The 27,783-nt window shown below is 44.5% G+C and overlaps 1 pseudogene; it reads left to right on the top strand.

Annotated features, from left to right (window-relative positions):
• Nucleotides 1–27,783, top strand: LOC137347413 (alpha-N-acetylgalactosaminide alpha-2,6-sialyltransferase 6-like; annotated as a pseudogene).

Raw genomic sequence — 27,783 nt, 5'->3', positions numbered from 1 at the left:
GTTACTTTTCGTAAAGTAACATTTACCTGTGGAGATGCCGTGGCCACGATAGGAAAACAAGCTACAACTATGACTGCAAAACGTAAGACTTACTTTATATAGTAAAGAGATTTGTTTATGCAGTCTCTGCCATGACATTTTCCTCACCCCCTCCCATGTACTGCTTTTACTTTTGGGGCTCTGAATCTGTATTTTCTCTTCAGTTTCTCTGTTTAATTTCTCATAGGCAGAAGCCTTTGCCAATGCCATTTTTGAGCCAGCTGCTATTAGCTTTATTTTTTTATTTATTTATTTAGAAATACAGCACTGAAACAGAACCTTCGGCCGACCGAGTCTGTGCCGACCATTAACCACCCATTTATACTAATCCTACACTAATCCCATATTCCTACCACATCCTCACCTGTCCCTACATTCCCCCACCTATACTAGGGGCAATTTATAATGGCCAATTTACCTATCAACCTGCAAGTCTTTTGGCTGTGGGAGGAAACCGGAGCACCCGGAGGAAACCCACGCAAAGGTAATGTTGAAATACTTTCAGCTACTGGGGAAAACTTCTGCAAAAGTTGTTAAGTCTCACTTCACACAGTCCCACCCAACCCACCACAATCAGGTCCTGAAATAAATGTGTTATAACAAGGTTAAATTGGTCTATTGATTATTGCACTCAATGAATCCCTGGGATTTCTTGGGCCGCCAGCTAGCATAATTATCCTGCCCTCTGGATCATGCTATCTGAAAGAGAGTTTGCTTATTTTGAATGCAGTCCTGATTTCTCAGCTTCACTGTCGCACAGGTTTGAGGGGCGTCTCGGTGAAGTGGAGCTTGGTTGTTTTCTTGCTTTGTAGGTACCCCCAATATACGGCACTCATCAAAGCAGCATTCAGGTTCTGCCAGGCAAGCTTTGTTCTGGGTTTGTCGCTGGCTCTGATTAAAGTGGGATGCGATGTAAAAGCTTGATCACAGAATTACTGTGTAGGCAGTAAGTTATGTGGACACTAATGGGTTCTGCAAAGCAACCTGTCGAGTTGTAAATCTGATGAATTGCTGTGGTGAATTCATAAACTATGGGAGTGTTTGACTCTCTCCACAGAACCTGTTATTTTATGGAGCATAAATATGTATGTTTAATTTTTCCGATCTCTAATTTGTCCATAACAATTTGTCTCATTGATCTTCATGTTTTTAGTGTTATGGGGGTAGAGTTGTTGGCAGCAATAATTCATTTACACTACTCCATGAAAGGTTTTGATGGGGATAAACTGTTTTGACTGGCAGGTGGCTCAGCAACTGAAGGACACAGATTTCAGATGATTGGCAGAAGAGCTAGAGGGGAGATGAGCAGAATTTATTTTACACAATGAGTTGTTAGGATCTGGGATCGGTTATATACTTGAATTGGATATATATTTGAAAAGAAAAAGTTCGGAGAGCTATGGGGAAAGAGTGATTCATTGGATAGATCTTTCAAAGATCCTGTACGGGTATAATGGACTGAATGGTCGTTTCCTGTGAGATATGCATCTATGATTTATAGGTCTGGAAATTTTGTAAATAGATATATCTATCTTGAAGTCCAGGATGATGCATAGGATGAAGGTTATCATAGATATAGTTATCTATGGTGAAATGTCTGCTTTTGTGCTGTATGATTATAGCTGCATTTTCCAATAACCCTTCATAATCTTGAAGACATTCATTAGGTCACCCTTCAACGGCTCAACAGCAACACAAAAATACACCAACATCTGCATAACCGTAACCCTTCATCCCTGGTGACATCCTAGTGTACCTAGTGTAGCTTTTCTGCTACTTCACCCGACAACAGTGATGCTTCAGTGTGTGAACACATTTGATAACATAATTCACAAACAGCACATAGTGTTCCTTGGGAATAATCTCAGGGAATATTTTTGTCACGTGAAGAGAATTGTACTTTGTGGGTGTGAGTAGGGAATCATAATTAATGTGTTAATAAACAGGTGAAGTTTCTATAAATGCCTTGTTATATATCTACACTTGACAAACTTTTGTATAAGTTTAAAAACAATTTCAATCGCGTGACACCCACTCTTTAAAAAAGAAATGTTTCTTACAGGCATTTGTTGGAAAAACACAAAGTAACGGAATAATTCCAAGACATACTAGTAGGAAGTTTAAAAACAAACAGTGCAGGCCCATGACTGAAGTTATACTGCATTATCAGTCTCAAGCTGGGAGCTGCAGCACTTGGTTTACAGCTGGCAACGTCCAAATAATGCACCAGGCTGCGGATCACACTCCCTCTGCTCGCATGTGTTCGCACTGCACCCAAGACATGGGAACAGCCAGACTCTCAAAATGTTAAAATAAATTTCTACTTCTTCAAAGCAGAAATTACTTCACAGCAACGTAATGTGGCCACCCAATATTTCAAGTGGCTTCTCCTGGTAAACATTAAAGTTTGATTAGATTATTTACTGTTGGGATTGAGAATAAACCCCCACTGTTTACAAATGAGATCCAAAGCCCAGTCAGACCGTGGAATCACTTTTACCAGATTTGCACAAATGCTGTAAAAGGTCACATGCTCAACATTCCCGTGCAACTGCGGATTTCCTCAAATGTTAAGAGAAGGTCCAGAAAGGAAAACCACGTGACAAGCCACTTTGGTACCATGCATGGGTGCTAAACGCATATGTTTGCTACCTGCAACACTGCCCACCCAATCCTGCACTGCCCCACCCCTCATCAGTAATCAGTAATAAAACAGATGTATATGATGATACTGTGAGCCTTCAATGGAAGTTATACCACCTTGTTCATAAGGGTGATTTGGCACTGCCAGTAGGGTGGGGGCCCCTGCAGGGAAAGGATCTTGGGAGATTTCCCAACGTGTACCCCCAGCGAACACTGCTCCCCTCTCCGAGCGCAGAATCACAGATCCACGATGCACTAGGATGTCACCAGGAATGAAGGGTTACAGTTATGTAGAAGTTGGTGCTTTTTGTGTTGGAGTTGAATGGTTGAAGGCTGACCTGATGGATGTCTTCAAGATTATGAAGGGTTATGATTGGAAAATAATGATTCATAATTTCCATTGATCAGCAAAATGTTAAATTTTAAAATAATTGTAAAAAGAATTAAAGGCAAGATTAAAAACTTTTTCTTTCAACAGGGGATGGTTAGAATATGAAATTTTCCGGCACAAACAGTAATTGAAGCAACACCCACAAGCACTTTGATAAAGGAATCAGATGGTTGTTTGAGAAAAGAATTTTATAGTGTTTGGGAACCATTCAGAAAAGTGGGATTAGACTAGGTGGATTGTGGAGAAAAAACAAGGTACAGTCTCGATGCCGCCTTGCTGTAACATTCTAAGATGCTCGAGTCCAGACGTCCAAAATAATGTCATGTGAGGGTGAGCGAGAGAGTTTTCATAGCAGGCAGAGTGTTGGGAGGGGGAAGAGAGTCTGTGACATTGTAGTGACAATATGTCATGAGAAAAGAATTCTAGTTATGGTGACAGACATAGGAAGTGCAGGATACAGCCTTGCCAACTCTTCTGGAAAACCATTCCTTCTGTGGAATTGCAATCTTACAGATGCTTGCCAATTCCTGATAGTTAATTTGCTTTCTTTCAATGCACGAGGAGAAAGAGGAACAGGAGAAAGTTGGGGTGGAGTGGGTGAGAGATAGAGGGAAGAGACAATACTTTGATACCACTTGGCTGCCCTCCATGTGATGGGCATATTTTGTTTTTACCCATGTTAATTGATGTTTGTTGCAAGGAATGTCCCTGGAGCATGTCTTGTGATGGATGATCCCACACGTAAGATTTAACAGCTGTGAGGGCATAGTTTCTGTGTGTAAACTCTGTGTGTTAGTGTCAATGTTCAAGAGCATTACTCGCCCAGTCATCAATTATTCTCCATATTGTTCAATGTAGCCTACGTTGAGTGAGACTGAAACTAAGACCGATTTACATATTAAAAGCATACAGAAAGATTTTCTTGATCACTGCATGAATTTGCTGGCATGGTTTAATGTGGTGCTTCTGTATTGTAACCCTTTGAGTGCTAACATTTCTCTTTCCAGTTTTGTTGTATTGCATCACCATGTTCAGTGGGCTTATGGTGATGATTTTAAAATATAAATTTGGGCATTTTGGGGGTAAAATTAATTTCCCGTGCATTATCCCCTTTTTGGAAAAAACAGCCTTAAAGGTTTAATTAAAGAATAATGTCTTTGTGTTTGTATTGTTTTACCAGTTTGAGACTGCTAACTGTTTGACATGTCCTTTTTGTTTCTTTAATTATTCAGCCTATCCTCAGTGGGCTGTGAAGAGCCTGTTACACCGTTTAAAGGGGAGTCCCACTATTTTTTAAGTGTCTATTAATCATTTTGCGCAGCGCCTGGCTGTTCTTTGTGCAGCGCTTCTGGCTGCTTTAAGTGTTAACTCGCTGGGGGCTTTCTTGTAGTTCAACAGTGCAATACGCTTAACGGCTGTGACAGGTTCCAGCTCTTCAAAGTGAGATTGAAACCAGTCTACTTTCCGCTTCACACGTTTGCCACAGGTGGTCATTGCTGAGTCATAGATGGCGTCTCTGATGTGGGCCCACTTGGTCTCTGCATCCCCTGTAGGTGTGTTTTGAAGGGCTTTTTCAAGTGAATTTAGAAACCTATGTAACAGCTGTGGATGAGAGATTCTGCTAGTGTTGATGCGTGGGTGGCCCTTCTGCTTGGAGTGATGCAGCTTCTTTGGTTTGAGTCTAACGTTGCTGCACACCAGGGAATGGTCGGTGTCGCAGTCCACACTGTGGAAGCTACTAGGAAAGATCGGATGTCCACCAAAGCTACTAAGTATCATCACCTCATTCCATACAATATGAAAGGCACAATTCAGCATAGCGTCGCCTCATCAGACCCCTTTCCTATCCTGAGTGGCGTGAAACAGGGCTGTGTTCTCGCACCTACACTGTTTGGGATCTTCTTCTCCCTGCTGCTCTCACATGCGTTCAAGTCTTCAGAAGAAGGAATATTCCTCCACACAACATCGGGTGGCAGGTTGTTCAACCTTGCCCGTCTAAGAGCAAAGACCAAAGTACGGAACGTCCTCATCAGGGAACTCCTCTTTGCTGACGATGCTGCATCAACATCTCACACTGAAGAGTGTCTGCAGAGACTCATCGACAGGATTGTGGCTGCCTGCAATGAATTTGGCCTAATCATCAACCTCAAGAAGACGACCGTCATGGGACAGGACATCAGAAATGCTCCATCAATCAATATCGGCGACCACGCTCTGGAAGTGGTTCAAGAGTTCACCTACCTAGGCTCAATTATCACCAGTAACCTGTCTCTAGATGCAGAAATCAACAAGCGCATGGGAAAGGTTTCCACTGCTATGTCCAGACTGGCCAAGAGAGTGTGGGAAAATGGCGCACTGACACGGAACACAAAAGTCCGAGTGTTTCAAGCCTGTGCCCTCAGTACCTTGCTCTATGGCAGCGAGGCCTGGACAACGTAAGTCAGCCAAGAGCGACGTCTCAATTCATTCCATCTTCGCTGCCTCTGGAGAATCCTTGGCATCAGGTGGCAGGACTGTATCTCCAACACAGAAGTCCTCGAGGCAGCCAACATCCCCAGCTTATACACACTACTGAGCCAGCGACGCTTGAGATGGCTTGGCCATGTGAGCCGCATGGAAGATGGCAGGATCCCCAAAGACACATTGTACAGCGAGCTCACCACTGGTATCAGACCCACGGGCCTCCCATGTCTCCGCTTTAAAGACATCTGCAAACGCGACATGAAATCCTGTGACATTGATCACAAGTCGTGGGAGTCAGTTGCCAGCGATTGCCAGAGCTGGCAGGTAGCCATAAAGGCGGGGCTAAAGAGTGGCAAGTCGAAGAGACTTAGCAGTTGGCAGGAAAAAAGACAGAGGCGCAAGGGGAGAGCCAACTGTGTAACAGCCCCGACAACCAATTTTATCTTCAGCACCCGTGGAAGAGTCTGTCACCCTAGAATTGACCTTTATAGTCACTCCAGGCGCTGCTTCACAAACCACTGACCACCTCCAGGTGCTTACCCATTGTCTCTCAAGATGAGGAGGCCAAAGAAGAATCATTTAATCAGCCCTGGCTCAGTGGATAGCTCTCCCTCAACTATAAGTCAGAAGGTTGTGGGTTCAAGTCCCACTCCAGTTACTTACGTACAAATATCTAGACTGATGCTCCATGATTGAGTGCTGCGCTGTCATTCAACTGAGGCATTAAGCTGAAACTCAGGTGAGTGTAAAGGTTGCGACAACGCTATTTTGAAGAAGAGCAGGGGTTATCCCCGGTGTCCTGGCCAGTATTTATCCCTCAATCAATATCACAAAAACAAATGATCTGGTCATTATCACACTACTGTTTGTGGGATCTTGCTGTGTGCAAATTGGGGCCGCATTTCTTGCGTTACAATAGTGACTACACTTCAAAAGTACTTCATTGTCTGTGATGCACTTTGGGAGTGTCCTCTGGCATGAAAGGCGCTATATAAATCCAAGTCTTTCTTTCACTGCTTTTCCTTCGTGGAAAGCAGCTAGGTCAACAACAACAACAACTTGCATTTATATAGCAGCTTTAAAGTAGTAAAATGTCCCAAAATGCTTCCCGGGATCATTATCAAACAAAGATTGACACCGAGCAACATGAGATATTAGGGCAAATGACCAAAAGCTGGATCAAAGAGGTAGGTTTTAAGGAGCATCTTAAAGGTGGAAAGAGAGGTAAAGAGGCGGAAAAGTTTAGGGACGGAATTCCAGAGTTTAGGGCCTCAGCAGTTGAAGGTATGGCCGCCAGTGGTGGAGCAATTAAAATCAGGGACGCACAGGAGGCCAGAATTGGAGGAGTGCAGATATATTGGAGGGTTGTATTGCTGGAGGAGGTTAAAGGGATGGGGAGAAGCAACAATATGGAGGGATTTGAAAACAAAGGTGAGAATTTTTAAATTGAGACGTTGCTTAACCGAGAGCCAATGTAGGTCAATGAGCACAGGGGTGATGGATGAATGGAACTTGGTGTGAGTGAGGGAAGCAGAGTTTTGGAGGACCTCAAGTTTATGGAGGATGGAAGATGAGAGGTCAGCCAAGAGAGCATTGGGATAGTTAAGTCTAAAGGTAACAACAAAGGCATGGATGAGTGTTTCAGCAGCAGATGAGCTGAGGTAGGGCAGAGTCGGGCTACATTACAGGGGTGGAGATAGGTGGTCTAGGTGGTGTGGATAAGTGGTCATTAGCCCATCTCAGGGCAGTTATATTAATTATGATGCAAAGTCAGTTCAGGTTGGTATTAAAAGAGCATGAAACCAGAGAAACAAAGCAGTAGCAGACATTGATTGTTTTATCGCTCCTTTTCCATCCTACTTATTTACATTCATTAACATTAAGGCTGTAACATTGTTTGAATTGCTCAGTAATGTTAATTAAAGGTTTGCTATAATGCCAATATGCACAATGAATTCTCAGATGGCCCCCAGCACTCCTGATTTGAGTTGGGGTTTTTGCAGAGAGGTTGCCATGCGGATGATGAGCACTGCAGCTGCATTGAATGCGGAAAGCAGAGGGGATTCCAGCGCAGAAGTGATTCATGCAACCAACATGTACTGACCAACACAAAGTCATTTGGCGGAATGCCTCATCACCAGAACTTTCAAACGAGCACCAAGATGTAGCTTGGCTGGTGGTGAGAAGAGCCCTCCCCGTCAGATCCTTCCTGCACGCCTGAAGTCTCACCCCCTCCGCACAATGCCCCCGCTGTGGCTGTGGTGGGGAAGAAACGGTTGCCCACCTCCTTCTGGAATGTGTCTTTGCAAAGCAGGTGTGGAAAGAGATGCAGTGGTTTTTGTCGAGGTTCATCCCAAGCAGCTCTGTAACACAGGAGTCTGTGCTCTACGGGCTGTTCCCAGGGACGCACACTGAGACAAACATCAACTGCTGCTGGAGGACTATCAATTCGGTGAAAGACGCCATTTGGTCTGCCTGAAACTTGCTGGTCTTCCAGCGCAAAGAGTTGTCCATAACCGAATGTTGCAGACTGGCACATTCCAAGGTCCAAGACTACGTGCTGAGGGACGCACTCAAGTTTGGGGCAGCCGCAGCAAAGGCTCAATGGGGAAAGACCACAGTGTAAGGTCCCCCCACCAAGCTGAACTGAGGGGCTGGATCCATGGGAAACCCCTCGAACTGTATCGGGAAAATTTTGTCTGCTGTAAAATTTTTAATTTTTCTGGCACGACAAATGTGAATTGGAAGGGTTGTGAGGCAACTCATGATTGTATTGAAGGAAACTGATCACCTTTGCACAGTTTGTATTTTTTGACTTGGTGCTGTTTGAAACTGTTTGGCAATGTATTTTTTACAGATTTTTATGAATAAAGTATATTTTGGAAATAAATAAAAATACAACTGTTGGGAATGCAGAGTTAATACAAACCAATTTTGGCAAGCATGATTTCTGCATTATATCCCTATACTACTACTACTTCTTCTTTGGCCTCCTTGTCTCGAGAGAAAATGGGTAAGTGCCTGGAGGTGGTCAGTGTTTTGTGAAGCAACGCTTGGAGTGGCTATAAAGGCCAATTCTAGAGTGACACTCTTCCACAGGTGCTGTAGATAAAATTGGTTGTCGGGGCTGTTACACAGTTGGCTCTCCCTTTGCGCTTCTGTCTTTTTTCCTGCCAACTGCTAAGTCTCTTCGACTTGCCACACTTTAGCCCCGCCTTTATGGCTGCCTGCCAGCTCTGGCGATCGCTGGCAACTGACTCCCACGACTTGTGATCAATGTCACAGGACTTCATGTCGCGTTTGCAGACGTCTTTAAAGCGGAGACGTGGACGGCTGGTGGGACTGATACCAGTGTACAGCGAGCTCGTCAATGTGTCCTTGGGGATCCTGCCATCTTCCATGCGGCTCACATGGCCAAGCCATCTCAAGCGCCGCTGACTCAGTAGGGTGTATATGCTGGGGATGTTGGCTGCCTCGAGGACTTCAGTGTTGGAGATACAGTCCTGCCACCTGATGCCAAAGATTCTCCGGAGGCAGCGAAGATGGAATGAATTGAGACGTCGCTCTTGGCTGATTTACGTTGTCCAGGCCTCGCTGCCGTAGAGCAAGGTACTGAGGACACAGGCTTGATACACTCAGACTTTTGTGTTCCATGTCAGTGCGCCATTTTCCCACACTCTCTTGGCCAGTCTGGACATAGCAGTGGAAGCCTTTCCCAAGTGCTTGATTTCTGCATCGAGAGACAGGTTACTGGTGATAGTTGAGCCTAGGTAAGGGAATTCTTGAACTACTTCCAGAGCGTGGTCGCCAATATTGATGGATGGAGCATTTCTGAGCATTTATCATGTCCTGTCCCATGATGTTCATTTTCTTGAGGCTGATGGTTAGGCCAAATTCATTGCAGGCAGCCGCAATCCTGTCGATGAGACTCTGCAGGCACTCTTCAGTGTGAGATGTTGATGCAGCATCGTCAGCAAAGAGGAGTTCCCTGATGAGGACTTTCCGTACTTTGGTCTTCACTCTTAGACGGGCAAGGTTGAACAACCTGCCCCCTGATCTTGTGTGGAGGAAAATTCCTTCTTCTGAAGGCTTGAACGCATGTGAGAGCAGCAGGGAGGAGAAGATCCCAAACAGTGTAGGTGCGAGAACACAGCCCTGTTTCACGCCACTCAGGATAGGAAAGGGGTCTGATGAGGCACCATTATGCTGAATTGTGCCTTTCATATTGTAATGGAACGAGGTGATGCTACTTAGTAGCTTTGGTGGACATCCGATCTTTTCTAGTAGTCTGAAGAGACCACGTCTGCTGACGAGGTCAAAGGCTTTGGTGAGATCAATGAAAGCAACGTGGAGGGGCATCTGTTGTTCACGACATTTCTCCTGTAGCTGGCGAAGGGAGAAAAGCATGTCAATGGTGGATCTCTCTGCTCGAAAGGCACACTGTGCCTCAGGGTAGACGCGTTCACCCAGCTTCTGGAGCCTGTTTAAAGTGACTTGAGCAAAGACTTTCCCCACTATGTTGTGCAGGGAGATTCCACGGTAGTTGTTGCAGTCACCGCGGTCACCCTTGTTCTTATAGAGGGTGATGATATTGGCATCGCGCATGTCCTGTGGTACTGCTCCCTCATCCCAGCACAGGCAAAGCAGTTCGTAGAGTGCTGAAAGTATCGCAGGCTTGGCACTCTTAATTATTTCAGGGGTAATGCCGTCCTTCCCAGGGGCTTTTCCGCTGGCGAGAGAATTAATGGCATCACTGAGTTCCGATTTTGTTGGCTGTACGTCCAGCTCGTCCATGACCGGTAGAGGCTGGGCTGCATTGAGGGCGGTCTCAGTGACAACATTCTCCCTGGAGTACAGTTCTAGGTAGTGCTCCACCCAGCGGTCCATTTGTTTGTGTTGGTCAGTGATTGTGTCCCCTGATTTAGATTTGAGGGGGGCGATCTTCTTGATGGTTAGCCCTAAAGCTCTCTTAATGCCATCATACATTCCTCTGATGTTTCCGGTGTCAGAGGTCAGCTGAATATGACTGCATAGGTGTTGCCAGTAGTCATTTGCGCAGCGCCTGGCTGTTCTTTGTGCAGCGCTTCTGGCTGCTTTAAGTGCTACGGATGTTAACTTGCTGGAGGCTTTCTTGTAGTTCAACAGTGTAATGCACTTAGTGGCTATGATAGGTTCCAGCTCTTCAAAGTGAGATAGAAACCAGTCTTCATTCCGCTTCACACGTTTGCCATAGGTGGTCATTGCCGGTCTATACCAAGGGATATTATGGCATCACTCCCTCTTCTAGGAAGGTTGAGCTCATGATAATCAGCTTGTGGTTTAAAGTTAGGCTATAAAGCATTCTGCAGAATTTTGGCTTGCAAGCAAAAGGTAGTTAAATATCATGAGACCAGATGCTTTGTATTTTCTCTCTTTCAGAGTAGTTTTGAAATTTGATGTTGTGAGTACACAATGCAAGCAGCCCACAATGATCCCAGCTTTTGCAGAATACTTTTACAGATGTGGAGATTATATTTTAGCCTGCTCCAGCTCGAGGGTATGGTTTAAGTTTCTGCAAAGCTTAGAATCAACGGGTGCTGAAGTGCAGTATCACACTACAAAAAACCTACACTTTTTGCACTCTTGTGTGGTTCTCACTCCTGTGGGGATAGATCAAAAGTAAGCTAACCAGCTAACAGACTAACTGTGAAGCTCTGGAGTCTATTTATAAAAAAATAACAAGCAGAAGCTAACAGGACAGTTGCAGATAGCTTAATAGTAGCCTATTGTTTAATAATCTGCCTAACAGTTCAAGGAGGGGGGATGGGAAGCTAGTGAAATAAAATGCAAGAATAAAATGCTGAGTCGAATGAACCAATCATGTACTGATAATAGAAGTCTGCAAACCACTCTGAAACAAGTTTGGGGGGTGGGGGGGTGGGTGGGGGGAGGTGTGATGGGCGTTACTGATTTTGTTTGAATAACTATAAGAAAGGCTTGCTGTAGTGAGCACATGTTCTTTTCTTTCTTTTGCATATTCTTTTGTAACCTTGCAATGTAACAACCATATACTGCAATAAAGTTTCTAAAAGTTACGGTCGGTCTTCGTCTCTCTTTGTAACTGATGGGATCCAACAGTTCCTCCTGCCAGCAATGAAAACAGATACATCTGTCCTTGTTAAAGTTGCCTTTGACTGCTTCCTGTTTAGAACACAGTCAAGACACCACAAAAAATTATTTAATCGAATGACTTTTTATCAATAATCTAAATGGTGTGATTTTTCCAAAAGCCTTTTACATTTCAGTTTATTTTGTTGTTGCTTTCAGTTTTTAAGTGGCAGAAGAGCATTGTGTGAGCATTCTCTGTTCAATCTTCCTGAATCAAGAGAAGTCTGCTGCCTTGAAGTGACACCGAGTCCTGAGCACCGGCAGTTTTCTGTACACGTTTTGGGGCATAATTTTGTGTTGGAAGCTGCCCAGTTGGAGCAATCTGCATTGAAAAGGTATTGCATTTCATTTTCTTTCCATTTTGTATTGAGAGTTGTCTTGGATGCCTGGTGCTGCCCTTTGGCAAAAATGATCTCGCCGCCTTCTCAACTGAGGCACGGACGTTCTCCTGGAACTTAGTTTCCCCTTGCTGCTTCTGACCAAAGAACATGTTGGGAAGCAGGCATAAACGGGATGTGCTTGGGGAAAATCAGTCTGGCTGCCCTCTTGGAGACTGGCTGCCTGTGCAGGCTGGAAAGTGCGCTTCAAACATTGGAAGGCTGCAGGAACTTCCAGTTCCGAAAAAGGGTCACTGATCCGAAACGTTAACTCTGCTTCTTTTTCCACAGATGCTGCCAGACCTGCTGAGTGGTTCCAGCAGTTCTTGTTTTTATTGCAGGAACTTCCTCTTGGCTTCATTGGTTTTCCCTGTTCTTCCAGGGGCTGCAGAGTAGGATGATTCATGTAATAAAGCAGATGGTGGTTGAGCCCACCCAGCATGTCAGTGATGCAGTTTCCCCATTCACCAAGGGAGTTGATGACCAAAAATGAAAGTTGTGATTGATTGGTACACTTGCAGTTTTTGCACTGCTCCAGGAATTTTCCCAACAGTATAAATGGGGTGGATTCCAATGCACCAGGAGTTTCAGCATCAAGTAGAAGCAGTTGGAACATGCCATGTCCTTGATATGCACGCCTGACAGCACGTGTTCTCAAACTCAACCTTATAAATTCAACATTAGATGATCCTTTCAGGGTCCGCTTTTGTGTGTCTACTGTCGTCGGTGAAATAAGGGAGCTGGTTTTACCAGTGCAAATGTGGGGATTTTGAACTGATGTTCTATTGCTGCAGTCCAAACTTCATTGCTCAACCAACACCAAAATGATTATAACAGCAAAATACCACGGATGCTGGAACTTTGAAATGAGAACAGAAAGTGCTGGAAATACTCAGCTGGTCTGGCAGCATCTGTGTAGAGAGAAACAGAGTTAACGTTTCAAGTCTGTGAGCCTTCATCCGAACCAAAACTGATTCACTGGTCACCAATTACGGGGTACGGTAGCATAGTGGTTATGTTACTGGACTAGATATCCAGAGGTCTGGGTAAATGAACAAGAAACATAAGTTAAAATCCCACCATGGCAGCTGGGAAATTTAATTTCAATTAGTTAAATAAAAATCTGTAATTAAAAAGCTAGTCTCAGTAATGGTGACCGTGAAGCTACTGGAGTATCAAAGCCCATCTGGTTCATTAATGTCCTTTCAGGAAGGAAATCTGCTGTCCTTACCCGGTCTGGCCTATATCTAACTCCAGACCACAGCAATGTGGTTGACTCTTAACTGCCCTCTGAAATGGCCTAGCAAGTCACTCAGTTGTAATCAAGAAGGTGGTACGCTACCACCTTCTCGAGGGCAATTAGCGATAGACAACAATACTGACCTTACCAGCAACACCACATCCCATGAATGAATTTTTAAAAACACTCTCATTAGTGTTTGTGCACACGTTGGCTGCCTTGTTTGTCCAGGAAAAAAAGGGACAACACTTGAGAAGCAACTCGTTATCTGTTAAGTGATTCAGAAAATCCTAAGAACCTGAAATGCACTTTCTAAATGCAAGTTCATACAGATGTGCTGAATGTAGAAGTGAATTTAGTCCATTGAGAAGTTTTGTTGTGAGTTATCCTTTTTACCCAAATAACATTAGAGTTAGTACTATATGGAAGGAGGAGGTTTACAGTGAGGATTGATCCTTAATAAAGGCCTGCTTCCCGACCCGAACCCGACGGGACCCGATGACTTGTGTCGGGTTGGGTCGCTCCTCCGGGTCCGGCTTTCGGGCTCGTGTCGGGTCGGGTCCGTGTCCGGGTCAGACACATACAGGAAATCTTGCATTTTACTTCGCTGGAGTGGAGAGTGTAAAAGTTAAAAAACTTACCTGAGCTGGAGTCCAGGATGTCAAGGAGAAAGACCTCAGAGTCAGCACAGTGAGTGTCTCAATGACGTCATCATGCTCATGCTGCAGCTTCCTTTATCCATCCATCCAAAAGCGGTACAGTGAGTGAGTGCACTATGGAATCAAGGTAGGTAACCATTCCGGTGATGGGTTGGGCTGGGTCGGGCTCGGGCTCAGGCTGGATCGGGCGTGGGAAAAAGTGGAGGGACTCGGGCTTGGGTCAGGCTCGGGTCCGATGTGGTTCTGTCGGGTTCGGGTCGGGTTTTAATTTCCTGACCTCAGCAGGTCACTGACCTGAAACGTTAACTCTGCTTCTCTCTCTACAGATGCTGCCAGACCTGCTGAGTATTTCCAGCATTTCTTGTTTTTATTTCAGATTTCCAGCATCCACAGTATTGTGCTTTTACTTTAATCTTTAATGCCTGACTCGGTTTGCTTGATTCAGTCAGTTGTGCCCATTTGAAAAAAAATTCCATTGAATGAATTCAGACCTTTATTTTATTTCATTCCAGGCATCTTTAAGGTAAGGACGCAATATTCACAGAACTAGTCCTGCTACCAACTTCAGAAGACATGAAAAATATGGTGAGCTATTTACTATTTCTAAAACAAAGCTGCTGGAGATACAGACAGCAGGTCGTCTGAAAGAGAAGTTTGTACTTTGCTGAACTATTCACTGGTTTTACAGATGCTGGTCTCTGCATTGCCAACAATCGCTGTTTTTATTTCAGCTTCCCTGCATTATCCATTATTTTTGTCACTGTTATAATTGCTCCCACTAAATGGACAAGTGATTAAAAGAGGTTTTAAATGTGATCACAAACCATTTTTCTAAGTAGTAATGAATGCTATGAATGTAGTAATCCTCTGTTTCTGAATATAATCCTTTTAATTCATTCATGCCTTTGTTTCCTCTGGACTCGACTATTCCTAAACTCTCCTGGCTGTTCTCCCATCTTGCAGCCTGTGTAAACTTGAACTCAAAGAGAATTCTGCTGTCCATATCCTAACTCACACTAAGTGCCTTTAGCCTATCGACCCTGTGCTCTGTGACCTACGTTGGCTACGGGTCTGGCAACAGCTTGATTTAAAATTCTCGTTGTTGTTTTCCATTCCTTCAATGGCCTCGCCCCTCCCTATCGCTGTAACCTGCAGTGCTACAACCCTCTGAGATATCTGCACTCCTTCAATTCTGGCCTTTTGCTTATCCCTGATTTTCATCGCTCCACCATTGATTCAGGTCCTAACCTTTGGAATTCCCTCCCTAAATCTCTCTTCCTTCTCCTCCTCCTTTAAGACACTCATTGAAACCTAGCTCTTTAAACAAGCTTGTGTTTACCTGTCCTAATCTGACTCGGTGCCAGATTGTGTTAGGCTCTCCTGTGAAGTGCCTTGGGACATTTTACTATGTTGAAGGCACTATGTAAATGCAAGTTGTAGTTTTAGTTTGCAGTGTCATAGATACTGGAGGAGCCGAACTCCTAATATGGATCTCGCAAGTGGAGGGCGGTATGAGGATTACACACCTTAATCTTCCATGTATGTGTGGGAGTTGGCGGGGAGGGGAGCGGGAAGAGAAAACAGAAAACAGTATTGGTATAAGTCATAGCCCTCACAACCCCCAAGTTCCCTCTAAACAATTCACTGCTAATAATCATTCAAATATCAGTCTGTAGGAATAAAATGGCCACAATTACAGTTTTAAAGCCAGAATCCTATATATACCCTGTCAAAGTCATTCTTTTGTTCAATTTCTTTGCAGGCTGAAAGATATGTGGTTGCTACAGCGATCTTCACATTGACAACTCTCTTGATAATCTACAGTTCCAGCAGTGGCAATAACTCATTAGGTTACAAAGGGGGTTTTGTCTACAATGTTGTCACTCGGGCTTAAAGTTTAAAGAAATGGGTCACAAAAGATGGTTACTTTCCAGCTGTTGGAAACAAGGTTAGAAAACCTCTCCAACCTTTTCATCTGGTGAAATAATTTAACACCTAGAAACAATAAATTCAATGGGGAATTTAGAGAGAAATGCTTTACCCAGAGAGTGGTTAGAATGTGGAATTTCCTGCCACAAAGAGTTGTTGAGGGGAAAAGCACAGATGCATTTAAGGGGAAGCTAGATAAACACATGAGGGAGAAAGGAATAGAAGGGTAATGTTGATGGGATTAGATGAAGAAGGGTGGGAGGAGGCTTGTGTTGGGCCAAATGGCCTCTTTCTGTGCTGTTGATACCTTGTATTACTTTGTAATGTCCACTGGCTTCCATTACAAGTTCAGTCCCACAGGCAATTGCTAGTATCATTCCTCCAATTTTGCCATTCTGAACCATCTCTCGAACTCCAATGTTGTCTCTCCTCAATGAAAAGCAAAATTCTGCAGATGCTGAAAGCCTGAAATAAAAAGAGAAAACGCTGGAAATACTCAGCTGGTCAGGCAGCATCTGTTTAGGGAGAAACAGAGTTAATGGGCTGGATTTTTTTCTCTCTCAGGCATAGGGTTCCGTGGCCACGCCACGCAGTCCGATGTGGGAGGGCCTGTTCCAATATTACCGGCGGCGGTGAGGCCTTGTTGCAGCACCCACCCGCCGCTCACCGACGGGGTCCCAATTTGCATATTTAAATAAATTAAAATGAATTAATTGATGACACTCTCATTGCCGCCTGATGTCCCGCTGTGATCTTTGGCCCGCTGGCCGGCACTCCCGTCCAGGGAAACGAGACGCCATATTAGTTTGGGGGGGGGGGGGTGGTGGGGAGAGGAGATATGTTTGTCAGTATGGGGGTGGGGTGGCAGGAATGGGATCAAATTAGTGTCATGGGTTTAGGGGATAGTGGGAAGGCTTGTAGTTGAAAGTTTGTGCACTTTGTGGAGGGGAAGATCAGAGGGTAAAGGTAAGTGTTTTGGGGGAAAGGGCAAATAATTTAATTGTTATTGGGGGAGTGGTAGAAGGGAAAAAGAGATGTATTTTTAAAATTTCCATTTCCTTTTAAATATTTAAATTTCCCGGTAGGGCTTCAGCTGCCTGTGCTGGAGACGGACAGCCTACTCCCTCTGCATGATCGGGAGGGGCGGTCCACCCCGACTATTTAAATGTGGAAAAATGGCTCAGTGCATCCAATAAGGATTGAGAGCGAGGAGCGCAGAGCCTTTGTTATTCGTTCTCGGGATGTGGGCGTCGCTGGCAAAGCCAGCTTTTGTTGCCCATCCCTAATTGCCCATCACCCTGCTCAAGTGTAGTTCACGCATCGTCTGCCCAGGTTGTCCACAGTGCGGTCATAATATGTCTGTAGGCTTGTATGAGTGGTGGGGATCTCCTACCCTGACCTGAGGTGGGCGAGAAGCCAACACAGCCTCTCCATGTCATATATAACAGCGAAGATATCGAGGTGCTGGGTAAAGTGCTGGCCCCAACCCAGATACTGACTGCAGCTTGAGAGCCAAACACACAGGAACTGTTACAGAGCCTGCCAGGTATAACAAGAGGGAAAAGTAAAAGAATTAATATGCGTGGAAAGTGCATAATGGCACATGTGAAAATCAATCAGTTGCTGGACGTTTGTGCTGACAGTGTGGGGAGGAATCACTGTCTAACTGACATAAACATCAGGCTGCATATTGTGTGGCATTGTAGCACTTTTGGCATCCGTTATTATTAAAACTGGATTTCCATTTAATAACTATTAGAAGGCAAACTGAATAAATACTGAAATAATTCTTTCAAAGTGAATGCAGTAGAAGCTGTGTTTATTTTGCTGTGCCATCCTTTATTGCCTCTGGGCCTCCAGCATTATGCTGTTTGACTGTAGGTCCAATGATAAAAAATTAACAACGCCTTTGGGAATTTTGGTGCTTTTCCCTAACCTTTTTATTTAAAAAAAGCTGAGTGTTTATTGATATTTTAATGAACATTTCCACTTAAGTCGAGTTCTGTTTAGGGTTAGAAACATGCAGCTCTTTCTGAGATACATTATGCATAATTTTATGATGGAAGTTGGGGCAAATTCCTCAGGACATTTTCCCACCCTACTGTAAACTCAGAAATTTCCCTGGAATAGCGTACCGGAATTGCTCTGCTGCCCGCCCATTGACTGCCATGGGACCATCACTTACAAGTCTGACTGAATTGATTTAGTGTGAACAAAATGTGGTCTTGGGGCCTTTCCAAAGGACTGTGATAATTATTGATGAGGTCGGCCATTCAGCCCATCTTAATTCAACCATTCAAGTTCCATATTAAATAAGTTGAACATACGTAAGTACGAACCTATGAACTAGGAGCAGGAGTAGGCTATTCGCCCTTCAAGCCTCTCTATAAGATCATGGCTGATCTGTTTGTGGACTCAACTCCACTTTCCTGCCTACCCCCGATATGCTTTGACTCCCTTGTTTGTCAAGAATCTGTCTACCTCTGCCTTAAAAACATTTGTGTTGTGTTATGGGGGGGTCTGTGAAATTTTTCTAAAATGGGAGGGGGGCCTCAGAAGCAAAAGGATTGAGAACGCTAGGTCTAGAGGAGGTATAAATGGTCACAGCAGAACTTGCTGTCTGAAGCACTTACTGACACTGTGGCTGAGATCAGCTATCTCTGAGACATTTCTACTCTTCTGTGGTTTAGTTCCATGTTAGGCACGTTTTTTAAAATGTATTCTTGGGATGTGGGCATCATTGGCAAGGCCAGCATTTATTGCCCTTGAACTGCTGCAGTCCATGTATACACCCACAGTGCAATTTTCTGTAGTGGTGTGATGCAACTGAGTGGCTTGTGAGGCCATTTCAGAGGGCAGTTAAGAGTCAACCACATTGCTGTGGGTCTGGAGTCACATGTAGGCCAGACTGGGTAAGGGTGGCAGATTTCCTCCCCTGAAGGTTAGATGGGTTTTTATGACAATCCAGCAGTTTCATGATCATCATTAATGAAACAAGCTCTTATTCCAGATTTATTAATTATTTGAATTTAAATTCCACCAGCTGCCATGATGGGATTGGAATGCATCTTTCCAGACCATTAGTCCAGGCATCTGGATTACTAGTCCAGTAACATTACCACTATGCTATCATCCCCAACTTTGGACTTTGCGTTTGAAATTTTGGGTTTGAATGAAAATCAGAACGTGAAAGATCATCAAGTTAGGAAGCTGCTGCCCCCTGTGTGTTGGAGGCCTCCTTCACTATTGTCAGCTGCTCAGATTTGTACAATTCCTAATTTCCTCTTCCCATACTACATTTGTAGGAACTGGACAAAAGCAAGGCTACCATGGACAAAGTACCACTTTCCCAGAGGCATTTTTCCACTTGATGCCTCTGCAGTTTGGGTTGCAGAAGACTCGTATTGTGTGCTGGCTTTCTTTGTTTCCAATATTGTGGATTCATGATTCTTCCCTTGGGATAAGGGAGCTGGGCTGAACAGTATAAACCAGCACATCAGGTATCACTGTACCATGACCCAAACTACACAAGCCCCAATTTAAGAGGGATACATAATTTTCTGTGATGGAGAAAACCTCCACATGACATCAACCATGGAAAGAGGACTTGCCCTCTTATATCATAGAATTATACAGCACATGGGAGTCTATTTGGCCTATTATCCTTTGAAAGAGCTATCCGATTAGTCCCACCTTCTGATCTTTCCCCATAGCTCTGCAAATTTTTCCTTTCAGGTATATATGCAATTCCCTTTGAAAATTGGTGTTGAATGCGTTTCCACCACCCTTTCAGGCAGTGCATTCCAGATCATCATAACTTTCTGCATTTAAAAAAAATGTCCTCATCTCCCCTCTGGTTCTTTTGCCAGTTGTCTTAAATCTGGTCACTGACCCACCCACCAATAGAAACAGTAAATGAGGAGAATCTATCAAAAAAACATAATTTTAAGCACCTCTATTAAATCTCCCACTGACCACTTCTGTAAGGAGAACAATCTCCGCTTCTCTCATCTCTCCACATACATGATAAGATGGGAACTTCTGAATCTGGAAGGTTGGGCTTTTAGCAAACTATTTCCTCCCAACTCGTTTTCATGCTTCAGAACTGGTGCCTGTTCCCTACATATGATAATGAAAACCATCCTGTCTGCTGGACAGTGGCTTTTCACTTTACGCATCTTTTCTCTTGTGTTGTAAAAGAGGGCATGTTAATTCGGCAATATACCAAACACAGAAATAAAATCTGACTCTTTTTGACGTTTGTTTTAAATGAGTGAGCTGGAGTTTATTTAGAATGGCCAAGCCTTATTAATATGCAAAAATCAACAGTATGCACAAGGATGAATTACACACAAACGCACAGACATACGAATATATGAATTAGGAACAGGAGTAGGCCACTTGGTCCTTCGAGTCTGCTCCGCCATTCAATAAGATCATGGCTGATCGGATTGTAACCTTGACTCCACATTCCCGCCTACCCCGATAACCTTTCACCCCCTTGCTTATCAAGAATCTATCTACCTCTGCCTTAAAAATATTTAAAGACTCTGCTTCCACTGCCTTTTGAGGAAGAGAATTCCAGAGACTCACGACCCCAGTTTCTCCTCATCTCTGTCTTAAGTGGGATACCCCTTATTTTTAAACAGTGACCCCTAGTTCTAGAACCTCCCACAAGGGGAAACATCCTTTCCACATCCACCCTGTCAAGACCCCTCAGGATCTTATATGTTTCAATCAAGTCGCCTCTTACTCTTCTAGACTCCAGAGGATACAAGCCTAGCCTGTCCAACCTTTCCTTGGAAGGCAATCTGCCCATTCCAGGTATTAGTCAAGTAAACCTCCTCTAAACTACTTCCAACGCATTTACATCCTTCCTTTAAATAAGGAGACCAATGCTGTACTGTACTGGTGTTGTAAGAAGGTTTAATATGTGAGAGCGTTTGGTCATTCACCTCTCAAAGCAGTCACCCGTTTGACCAATAATTAATAATTGTTGTGACGGTTATAAAATCTTTAGTTTATTGGAACATTTTTCCTGGTTTTCTCCCTCCTCATTCCCTCCACTCCTGAAGAAGCCTTTGTGTTAGGCACAGTTCCAAGGGAACCAGGGGCCCCAATGTCCCAGTCAACCAAGACGATGAGTATCAGTGGTTGAGTTCTGTCCTCACCTGACGGTTACACATGCTGTCGAACAGCATACCTATCAGGAACAAAAACCATGTTTAGTTATTATTCCCCTCTTCCAAGGACCACTTAATGCCATTTGTAATAGTCAGAGCAGCAACAGGAATGTGATCATTGGGATAAGAACCAGAAGGGAGATGAGAATTTTTTTTTACACAGCGAGTTGTTGTGATCTGGAAAGCACTGCCTGAAAGGGCGGTGGAAGCGGATTCAATCTTAACTTTGAAAAAGAAATACTTGAAGGGGGGAAGATTTGCAGGGCTGTGGGGGGGGGGAAGAACAGGGGGAGAGTGGGACAGGCACAATGGGCTGAATGGCTCCTCCAAGCCTCTGATTCAATGAGATCAGCGAACGTACTGACTAGGGTTGTGAATGGGTCCTCCCAGTGCTGTCTCAGTACCACAGTAAGCATTGATCTCCTGGGCAAAGAGAGCAGCTAACAAATACAAAGGGTAAAATAGCATGGAGAAACGTAGGAGCTTACAAAAATAACAGGGCGGTAAAGACCAACTGGTCCACCAAACCTACCCTACACTCCTGATGGCTGGAGCATCATAATTGGAGACTTCCTACACTGTCCCCACTCCCATTAGCCGTGTGATCTCCCGGCAGAGGCAAAGAAATCAGAAAAACCCCAGGGAACAAAATAAAATCTGGTGAATTCCTCTCCAACCCCCCCTCCCCCAGCACCCCCTCCGCTTCCCCTTCAAGTGATTGAAACCAGTCCGGGACACCACATTGTCCATGCACCCGTTAACTGTTAATCCACTTGCCTTCTATATGATGTGACCTTGGACTGACGGATACGACACCAATTGTCACTTTAACTTCAGTGATGTAATGTTACTCCTGTTTCAGACAATGAACCTTCACTGCGGTCAGTGTGCTCTCATCACAAGTTCCAGCCACTTACTGGGCAGCGAGATAGGGTCAGAAATCGACAAGACCGAGTGCATCATCCGCATGAATGACGCACCCACGACGGGATACGAGAAGGACGTTGGGAGTAAAACCACTCTGCGGGTTGTCGCCCATTCCAGCATTGACCGGGTGATAAGGAAACCCCAGGAGTTCCTTAACAAAAGTCAGGAAACGTTCTTTATCTTCTGGGGCCCCCCAGGGAAAATGCAGAAGAACGGAGGCAGTTCCTACAAACTGATTCACCGAGTGGTCTTGGCCTTCTCAAACCTGTCTGTGTTCATTATTTCTCCTAAGAGAATGCAGCAATTTGATGATTTATTTCAGAGGGAAACAGGGAGAGACAGGTACATTACCAATGTAAACATTTATTTATTGAATGGGGATATTTGGCTTGTATGTTCTTACCCTTATCACCCCCACTCCTCATCCCCCGCCACCCCCCCAAACAATTTTCTCCCTTTCCTGAAGGCTCTGAACTCTTGTAAGGTTCCATTATCGCACTGGCCATTCTTTATACATGAGCATAGACAATGTTTGCCCACAGTCTGTGCCGCCCAGTGTCAGCACATTAGCCCTTCCCAACAGGTGTCACTAGATTGTGATCAGGAGTGGGAATTCTGGTTCATGACTCTTGCTTTTCACCCTCACTAAGCCCCCGCACCACTGCCCCCCCATCAACCTACCCCTGATGCTTTCAAATTCATCCTTCAGATAGTCAGCTATGGCTCAGTTGGTTGCACTTTCGTTTCCGAGTCCCACTCCAGAGACTTGAGCTCAAAAACCCAGGCTGACACTCCAGTGCAATGCTGAGGGAATGCTGTACTTTCAAAGGTGTCATCTTTCAGATGAAACATTAAGCTGAGGCTCCATCTGCCCTCGGATGGATGTTAAAGATCCCATGGCACTGTTTTGAAGAAGAGCATGGGAGTTCTCTCTGGTGACCTGATGAATATTTATCTCTCGATCAACAGTGCAAAAACAAGATAATTTGGTCATTAACACAATGCAGTTTGTGGGAGCTTGCTGTGTGCAAATTGGCTGCCACTTTTCCAACATTCCACCAGTGACTATACTTCAAAACAACTTCGTTGACTGTAAAGCGCTTTGGGATGTCCTGCGGTTATGAAAGGTGCTATATAAATGCAAATCTTTCATGTCCTTGGCTATTTCAACAATCTTTCATGGATTACATATTGAATAGTTTATTTCCTACGTGTCTTACTTTACACTTGTCCGCATTAAATTTCAGCTGCTGTTGCTCCATCCACTCGCACATTTTGCCCAACTCGTTTTGTAATTTCTGAACTGTGCCCTTCTGAAGCCACTGTCCCTTCCAAGTTTGGTATTATCTGCAGTTTTGATCACTGAGTATCTGAATCCAGATCATTGATGTAAATTAGAACACAGTGAGAATTAACACTGCTGTCTCAGCTAATGATTTGGAGATGGTGCGGGATTTACAGCCACGAGCAGCAAAAAGGCTTTCTTTAAAGAGACTTCAAAAACTACAGCAAATGGAGCCCATGATGGAAACTACAGCAATGTCTCCCAATAAAAGCAGGATTATTTCTCCAGTAAAATGCAGTGAATAGAGGATAGTTACATAATACAAGTTATGTGTTTAAAATCAGTATCAGTCATTTACAGCAGGGCAGGATCCAGGTGTGATTGACAGGGGAATTATCCAATTATCTCCATTCTGGATGGGAATAATTGTCACTATATGCAGCCATATTGGAAACAGTAGCTGTCCCAATGCTGATCCCGGGGCCCCCACTCAGCTCTCCTTTTATTCAACGTAACTCCTTTAACAAGTAACCCTGGTATTCTTTTCTTCAGTCATGTTCTTATACAATCCCAAGATCTATCCCGAATCTCCACAGCTTTGAGTTTAACTAAAGCCTTTTATGTGGAACTTTGTCAAATATCTTTTCTTCGATGGCTGCAATTTCAGGTAATCCGCGGAAGTAAACTCTCAAGGCACTCCCTGGATTCAGTTACTATTTTAGGCTCATGTGGAGCATAAACACTGGCATAAACCGATGGAGCTGTAAATTCTATATTTTGTATGTTGTTATTAACAGGATTTTCTTTTCTTTCTTGCTTGGCTCTGAAGAAAGCAATCCCATTCCTGGCTGAGCACGGGCTGGTTCACTATGGTGACAGCCATTGAACTCTGTGACAATGTACAGGTGTATGGAATGGTCCCTCCCAATCACTGCAGGTACGTGTTTTTCTTTGCTGTTTACACCAAAGCAGAGATCAGTGTTGGGGGAAAAAGAAAAATAGGAGCAGTCGTGGGTCATACAGTCTCTTGAGCAAGCTCCGCCATTCAATATGATCATGGCTGATCTACCTCCACTATCCTGCACTACCTTCCTGCACTATCCCCATATCCCATAGTAGCCGGAGGTCTATCCATTTCCATCTCCAGTATACGCAATGACTGAGCATCCACAGGTCTCTGGGGTAGAGAATTCCAAAGATTCATAACTCTCAGAGTGAAGACATTTCTCCTCATCCCAGTCCTAAATGGCCGATCCCTTATTCCAAGATTGTGACCCCTAGTTCCAGACTCTCCAGCCAGGGGTGACACGCTCTCAGTATCTACCCTGTCAAGGCCCTAAAGAATCTAATATGATTCAGTGAGATCTCTCATTCTTTTAAACTCTAGGGAATATAAGATGATATATAAAATATAGAGTGAGTGGGAATGGTGTCTGAATTCTGCTGTGCCCTATAATCTCAGGGTGGGTGGGGGTGGGATGATCTGTATTTCTTCTTGTAAGGAAATTCTAAATATGTTTTTTTCACGTGTTCTGTTACAATTGGTGAACAGAGATAATCCAAACCTCTCCCTCAAACGTGTGCCAGCCTGTTCTTCCCCAATCCTAGTAAAATGAAAACCCTTAGCTGTCTGTCTCCCCTTGTGTAATTCCCCCTTTAGCAGACTAAACTGCTATTTACAAGGTGGCAGCTTACCACAGCCTTGTGGCATTACCAACATCACTGAAGCAATGCTCCAATATTTTCCATTTGAAGGGCTAATTCCAGCAATTTTCTGAATCCTTTTCCTTGTAAGAGTGCTGAACTTTGAGGCCTGTACACGTTGAGTGTTTGTTCAATAGGCAATTGCTCTGGAGAGGCCACAAATCCTTAATCCATAGCTAATATGAACTACCTTCCTACATCATTAATAGGGAAGTAATTCCTGCATCATCTATGAACCAAACTAAACATTTCAAACTTACTGTGACTTGCACAGTTTCATACAATCATAGAATGATACAACACTGAAGGAGGCCATTCGGCCCATTGTATCTGTGTCAGCTAATGGAAAGAGCCATGCAATTAGTCCCACTCCCTTGCTCTTTCCCCATAACTCCAAAGCTTTTTCTCCTCTTCAAACATTTATCCAATTCCCTTTTGAAAGTTACTATTGACTGTGCTTCCACCACCCTTTCAGATCATAAAACTGTGTAAAAAAAAAAATTCTCACGTCACCTCTGCTTCTTTTGCCAATCACCTTAATTCTGTGTCCTCTGGGTACCAACCCTTCTGCCACAGGAAACAGGTTCTCCTTAATTACGCTATCAAGACCCTTCATAAATTTGAACACCTCTAATCTCCTCTTAACCTTCTCTGCTCTAAGGAGAACAACCCCAGCTTCTCCAGTCTCTCCAGATAACTGAAGTCTTTCATCCCTCGTACCATTCTGGTAAATCTCCTCTGCACCCTCTCTCACCCACTCTCTCTTTCTGAAATCCTTCCGAAAGAGTGGCGACCAGAATTGGACCCAGTGCTCCAACTGAGGCATAAACAATGTTTATAAAGATTTTCTGACCAAATCTGCAACCTATTGTTAAGATGTCCGGGAGATGACAATATTGCGACTTTAAGTAATAAACAGTTTGCCCCATGAACTGGTGGGCGAGAGGATGCTTTGCCATGATCTAATCACTCATTGGGATTTTCACGGGGGTGCCCCCTTAATTTCTATGGAGACAGGTCCAATTAAGAGTGGCTGGTGGGCTCTCAAAGCTGGCGGGCCAATCAGAGACCTTCCAGCTTGAGAGTAGCAGCAGGCTGCAATGGGTGGTAAGTAAGAGAGAGGGCGCTTCAACATAGAGGAACCCTCTATCCAACTTTATTAAATCTTTTAATTAACAAATAGATTCAGTAGCCAGGCCACCACTGTGATCGGGGTGGGGGGGGGGGAACCCCATTACAGAGCAAGCTGTGGCTGCTCTTGGGGTTTCCCCCCCACCCAGGCAGACAGGAAGGCCCTCTAGGCCTGCCTGGAGCACTGCCCCCCCACACCCCCAACCCCCTGGCCTGCTGCCAGGTGCCTGCTTCCAGGCACCCAGCCTGGCCCCTGCCGATGCAGGTGACCAGCCAGTCCTGATCCCGCCTCTGCAGAAAATGACCCAGAGGCAGGATGGAGCCAGGGAATCGGCATGCCAGCCAGCAGGACTAATTTTCGGCCCTGCTCGCCTTCGAACCTGGCCCCAGCAGGAGCCAAAGATCCAGCTCACTTTCCAGACCCATGCATGGCCACTTGGAAAAAGGTTCTCGGGCCCATGGAACGGAACCTCATCAAGAGTAGAGAGGAGGTGGGGAGGTGGAAGAAAACTATCTTGGTTCCTGTAACTACTGTCGCAAACACGAGGTGGGGTAGAGGGAGAAACAGCATTTAAAGATATTTTGTGTTCTTGTTGGAAAAGCAATCTCTATTTCTTTTCTTTTACAAAAAGGGAAGCTGAGCCCAAGCATATGCCATATCATTATTATGAGCCGGAAGGTCCTGATGAGTGTAACACATTCGTTGGGAACGAACAAGCTAAGATAGGGGATCATCATCGTTTCATCACCAAGAAGGATGTGTTTGGTAAATGGGCGAAGCTGTACAACATCTCCTTCTCACACCCCAGCTGGTGATGCGCTTGTGCGACACGTCACAGTTCTGCCACCCTTATGAATTTTGCACTTCGCGTCTGTAGCTTGGAAACCAAACCATTCTGGCATCGATGCAAGGCTGCAACGAACAGACCTGTACTGACAATGGGCGGGGAAATGCAGGGTTCACAGGGACATTTGCAGTGCATTTTGAGTTGGGGGGTGTGGGGGGTTAATGATGGACAGGGTCACCAGGACCACAGTTGGAGGGTGCAGTTGTTATATTTGCCCTGCTGGACTCTAACTGCACTGCTGTAAATGTATTATAGCACCAGCCTGTCCTTAAAATGAACTAATGTTATAACAGGGAAATCTGACCTGTAACCCTATCTGCATTAAGGTGCAACTGTTTGTTACTGAACTGTGGCCTAATTCACACAATGCAATGAGTTCCTGAGTTAAGCCTAGTGATGACCTCTGCAACAGGAATAGTGACAGCACTGAACACATGGAACAATCTGATAATGATTGTGCAGAATGTAGAAGTGTGTTTGACCTCAGACAGTACTTTTTTAAAAGCTTTTTCAACCTCCTGATCTTCACATTTGCTGATAGTCCCTGAATAATTGGTCTGTTCTGCAGATTCCTTCAAGAGGGACCAAGTTGTCCAAAAATATTGTTCAAAGGGCAGGGCATTTCCAGTCCGGTGGGTTCAGGAGGTTCTCGACAGCTGTGATCAGAACCATTTCCGCTTGTAGTTTGATGAGATGGTTGCTGAAAATGACCAATTAGAGACTCAGTAGTGATGACAAGCCAATTTCTTGGGATTTGAGCCTGGCTGTGGGCTTCTTTATTTCCCAGTTGGCATTGCCATCTTGGCTGGTTTTTGAT

Source organism: Heterodontus francisci, chromosome 32 (genome assembly GCF_036365525.1).
Source record: "Heterodontus francisci isolate sHetFra1 chromosome 32, sHetFra1.hap1, whole genome shotgun sequence".
In the NCBI taxonomy this organism is placed as follows: domain Eukaryota; kingdom Metazoa; phylum Chordata; class Chondrichthyes; order Heterodontiformes; family Heterodontidae; genus Heterodontus; species Heterodontus francisci.
The sequence above is the reverse complement of the archived record's forward strand: the minus strand, read 5'-3'. Positions and strand labels throughout refer to the sequence as shown.